Consider the following 4,505-nt stretch of genomic DNA (forward strand, 5'->3'; position numbering starts at 1 on the left):
TGAATATTTTTATGACCAATTTTATTCAGTGGTACAAATTGAATTTGTCATTATAATGTCATTAAGTGTTAATACTCTGTCAAATAATTTTATGGCAGTGTCATGAATAATTTTCTTGACCTCAGCTACAGTGGTACAAGTTGAACTTGTCATTAAAATGTCATTAAGTGTCATTATTTTATAGCAGCGTCATGAATACTTTTCTTGACCTCAACTACAGTGGTACAAATTGAATTTGTCATTAAAATGTCATTAAGTGTTAATACTCTGTCAATTTTTTTTTATGACAGCATCATGAATACTTTTCTTGACCTCAACTACAGTGGTGCTAATCAGTGTTTATCAGTTTTTGTGAATGAATGACTTAATCCACCTGTTGCTTTGGTCTTAATTTTTAAAAATACTTTTTTGTTTCCTGTTTGCAGTGCTGGTTTGTGATTGTAGCTCCATGTAGCTTTGTTTTTCTGTAAAATCTCTATCACTCTCTGTTGTTTAAAGTGATAAAATATAACTTAATTCCCACCATATTTCTGATATTATCTATTAACCTAATCTGATTAATTTGATCGTTCGCTTTTATTCTAAAACCGCGAGTGCAGCGCACCTGCAGCGCGTTAGCATTAGTTAGCTTGTTATTAGCGTTTCCAAGAGTGCCTGACATCTTGGCAAATTTAAAAGTGATGGCTAATGCTAAACGTAAATACAGTAAGATTGTTATTCTTGACGCTAATGATGTTCGACTTCGCCAGTCGGAGATCACTAAAAATAATATTAAAGAGGTGTGTGAACATGCAAGCACGATGTCAGACACTGTAATATGATCTGGTCCCCTCCCTGCTTACCGTGGTGACCGGTTTCCAACCACCCCTGTTTCCCTGGTCAGGAGAACCCTCAGAGCTCCCGGCTATCAACGACTGGCTACAGCGAAGTGAGGAGACATGGAATGTTGCTCATGTGCACCTTCAACGCGCCATCCGCAGGGTCAAGGAACAGGCCGACCGTCACAGGAGGTCAGGTCCCGCTTACACCCCAGGACAATGGGTCTGGCTCTCCACAAGAGACCTTCGCCTTCGGCTCCCGTGCAAGAAGTTGAGTCCCAGGTACGTGGGTCCATTCAAAATCATTAGACAGATCACACCTGTATCTTACCGTTTAGCTCTTCCCTCTAATTATCGTATCTCACCCACCTTTCATGTTTCCCTGCTTAAGCCCGCTGGTGGTCCGAGAGGAGAGAGGGACCAGGAGGAGGCCGTGAACGAGAATCCCCCTCCCATCATCATGGACGGCGAGGAGGCGTACCAGGTACAGGAGATCCTGGACTCCCGACGCCGGGGCAGGTTACTTCAATACCTCATTGACTGGGAGGGGAATGGTCCTGAGGAAAGATCGTGGGTTAATTCTCAGGATATCCTGGACCCTTCACTCACTACTGAATTTCATAGAACCCATTCTCGCAAACCAGCCCCTCGCTCCCGTGGAAGGCCTCGGCGTCGTTCTCCTCCTCGCTTCAGGAGCCGCTCGCAGGGGGGGGGCTCTGTCACGAATCAGGCCTCTGTGGCTCTCTCCGATGGCCTCCGGAGGGCACCCTCTCCCGAGTACTAACGTTCATGGACTACATTTCCCAGACACCCCGTACCTGGGACTGATTATGGCACAGGTGTTCCCCCTTAGCTTCCCTATTTAAGCAGCGCTCAGACTCTCTATGTTTGCGAAGTCTTGTATTGCCCCGGCTACATTTCTGAGCGTTTATCCCCTATCTTGTCGTCTCTTGTGTATTACCTCGGACTGTTCTTACTAGTGTGATTCTCTGCCGCCTGCCCCGACCCTCGCTCTGCCCCTGTTTATTCTCTTGGATTTCCCCTGCTGTACTTGATGCTGGTGACTGAATACTGCCTGTCTATCTCTGCCCGTTATTCTAATAAAGCTGCAAATGGATCCGCACGCCTCTGACTCATCGTTACAGGGAGTCTGCTTTTAGTTATTATGCCGCCCGCAGTTGGAATCAGCTTCCAGAAGAGATCAGATGTGCTAAAACATTAGTCACATTTATTAACCGGACGAGCGCTGGACTGGGCCACTGCTGCTTGGGAGGGGAGACGGCTGTCATTCCCATCATTTGATTGTTTCCTGAGACGATTCCGCGAGGTATTCGAGCATTCAGCGGGCGGAAAGGAGCCGGGTGAACTGTTACTCGCTCTGCGACAGGGACGAAGCACGGCTGCGGATTATGCCCTCTCATTCCGCACTCTAGCGGCACAGGTGGGATGGGAGGATGAACCGCTTAAATTACTGTATCGCAAGGGACTCACGGGCGAGCTACAGTCGGAGCTCGCCTGCCGTGATGAGGGGAGGTCCCTGGAACAGTTCATTGAGCTCTCCATCCGCATAGATAACCTGATGCGGGCACGACGTCCTTCTCGTTCATTTCCTGTGTATCCTCCAGCGGCCACAGCTCCCGTTGAATCGGAACCCATGCAGATTGGTTTCACTCGCCTCACCGATGCGGAACGAGAGAGAAGAATGCGGAATCGACTCTGTCTCTACTGCGGTCTATCCGGCCATATGAGAGCTTCCTGTCCCACCCGACCATCTGCTCGAAGTTACACTACGGTGAGTGCCACTCCTGATTCCATTAACTGTTTAGTAGTTCCCATTGCTCTAGCATTTAATGATAAGTGCACTGAGACCGTAGCATTGATAGATTCGGGGGCTGCGGGGAATTTCATTGACATAGGGTTTGCCAATACTCATAACTTCCCTCTTGTTCCATGTGAATCCCGGGTGGCAGTGGCAGCCTTAGATGGACGTCCTCTGGGCACAGGACAGATCAAATTCATAACCCAGGACATAGGTCTACGAACTGGCATACTTCACACCGAAACCATCCGACTCTTTGCTATTGACTCTCCTCTGAATCCCATCATCCTTGGTCTGCCCTGGCTAGAAAGACACAACCCCCGGATCTCATGGACAACTAAGCAAATTCTACAGTGGTCTGACTCCTGCCAACGGAATTGTTTACTCACCAGCCTACCGCCCTCATCTCCCCAACCAGCCCAGATATCAGAAGATTCACCGGTTCCGAGAATACCCTCTGAGTACCAGGACCTCGCTGACGCTTTCAGTAAGACCAAAGCCTCGCAACTTCCTCCTCACCGACTCAGTGACTGTACGATCGATCTTCTTCCAGGATCAAGCCCCCCTAGAGGTAGAGTTTTCCCTCTATCACAGCTAGAGTCCGAGGCCATGAAGGTGTATATTGAGGAGGAGCTGTCTAAGGGGTTCATTAGGCCATCCACCTCACCTGCGTCCGCTAGCTTCTTCTTTGTCAAGAAGAAAGATGGAGGTCTCCGGCCCTGCATTGATTACCGCAGTCTTAATGAGATGACAGTCAAATTCTGGTACCCTCTACCTCTAGTTCCAGCAGCTCTAGAACAACTCCGCACACAGCTGCTTGCGCCACCTGCTGGTGAGGGACTGACAGCAACTGCTGATCATGCATTGGTGCTCTACTGCTATTCCTGCAGATCCCGGATGTGCAGTGGTGAATTTTCTGTCGAATTTTAACCACTGAATTTGTGGAAGCAAATTTGTAAAGTGAAATAAAATGGACTGAAAATTGCCTGTCGAATATTATACATCATATTTTTAACAGATTGAATATTTCGGAAGTGAACTCTGGAAGGTGAATATGAATTATTGAATTTTTGGAAGGTGAATATGAATTATTGCATTTTTAATTATGAAAATGTGTCTGAAATATATTGAATTGAAATATTCACAGCTTAAATAAACAAATATGTTACATTTTTAGGACCTAAAAATGCAAGCCCTGAAAATACAAGGCATTAAAATGCAAGCACTGTTAACTCAATTCATTATTTTTTCAGTTAGTGCTATTCAACATGCTTTTTTGTTTCAAAGACGTGTGTCATAAATTTTTGTCCATACTCGCTCTCCATCCCTCCATTCAACTCTGAGTGATGGAAGTTTTATTCAAGCTGGGCATGTCCTTCAAGTTCAGTGTGCGCCCAAGCAAACTACCGCTGATAGCGGACCCACATACTCAAAAGAGCTTTTCTCCTTTACTCACTCTCACTAATGCAAGTTCCCCGACCTCGTACGGTGAACTTTCTATTCGTAAAATTAGAACCTCTTGCCACCCGGTTCAAGGCTTGGGCAGCCATTCCCGGTGTTTCAAGTTGGGTTCTAAATACGATAAAACGACCTGAAGTACAAACATTGCTTGCAAAAGGTGCTGTGGAAACGGTACCCTTTAGCGAACAGTGAGTCAGGCATTTTCAGCCGCTACTTCCTCGTGACGAAGAAGGATGGCGACCTATTCTAGATCTCAGACTTCTGAATCTCTCTCTTATGAGATGACCATTCAGGATGTTAACTTTGAAACTGATCCTTGTGCATGTTTGTCCCGAGGACTGGTTTCTGACAGTGGATCTGAAAGTTGCATACTTTCACATCTGCATAATCCCCCGCCACAGACAGTT

Source organism: Sinocyclocheilus anshuiensis, unplaced genomic scaffold (genome assembly GCF_001515605.1).
Source record: "Sinocyclocheilus anshuiensis isolate Anshui unplaced genomic scaffold, SAMN03320099.WGS_v1.1 scaffold4916, whole genome shotgun sequence".
In the NCBI taxonomy this organism is placed as follows: domain Eukaryota; kingdom Metazoa; phylum Chordata; class Actinopteri; order Cypriniformes; family Cyprinidae; genus Sinocyclocheilus; species Sinocyclocheilus anshuiensis.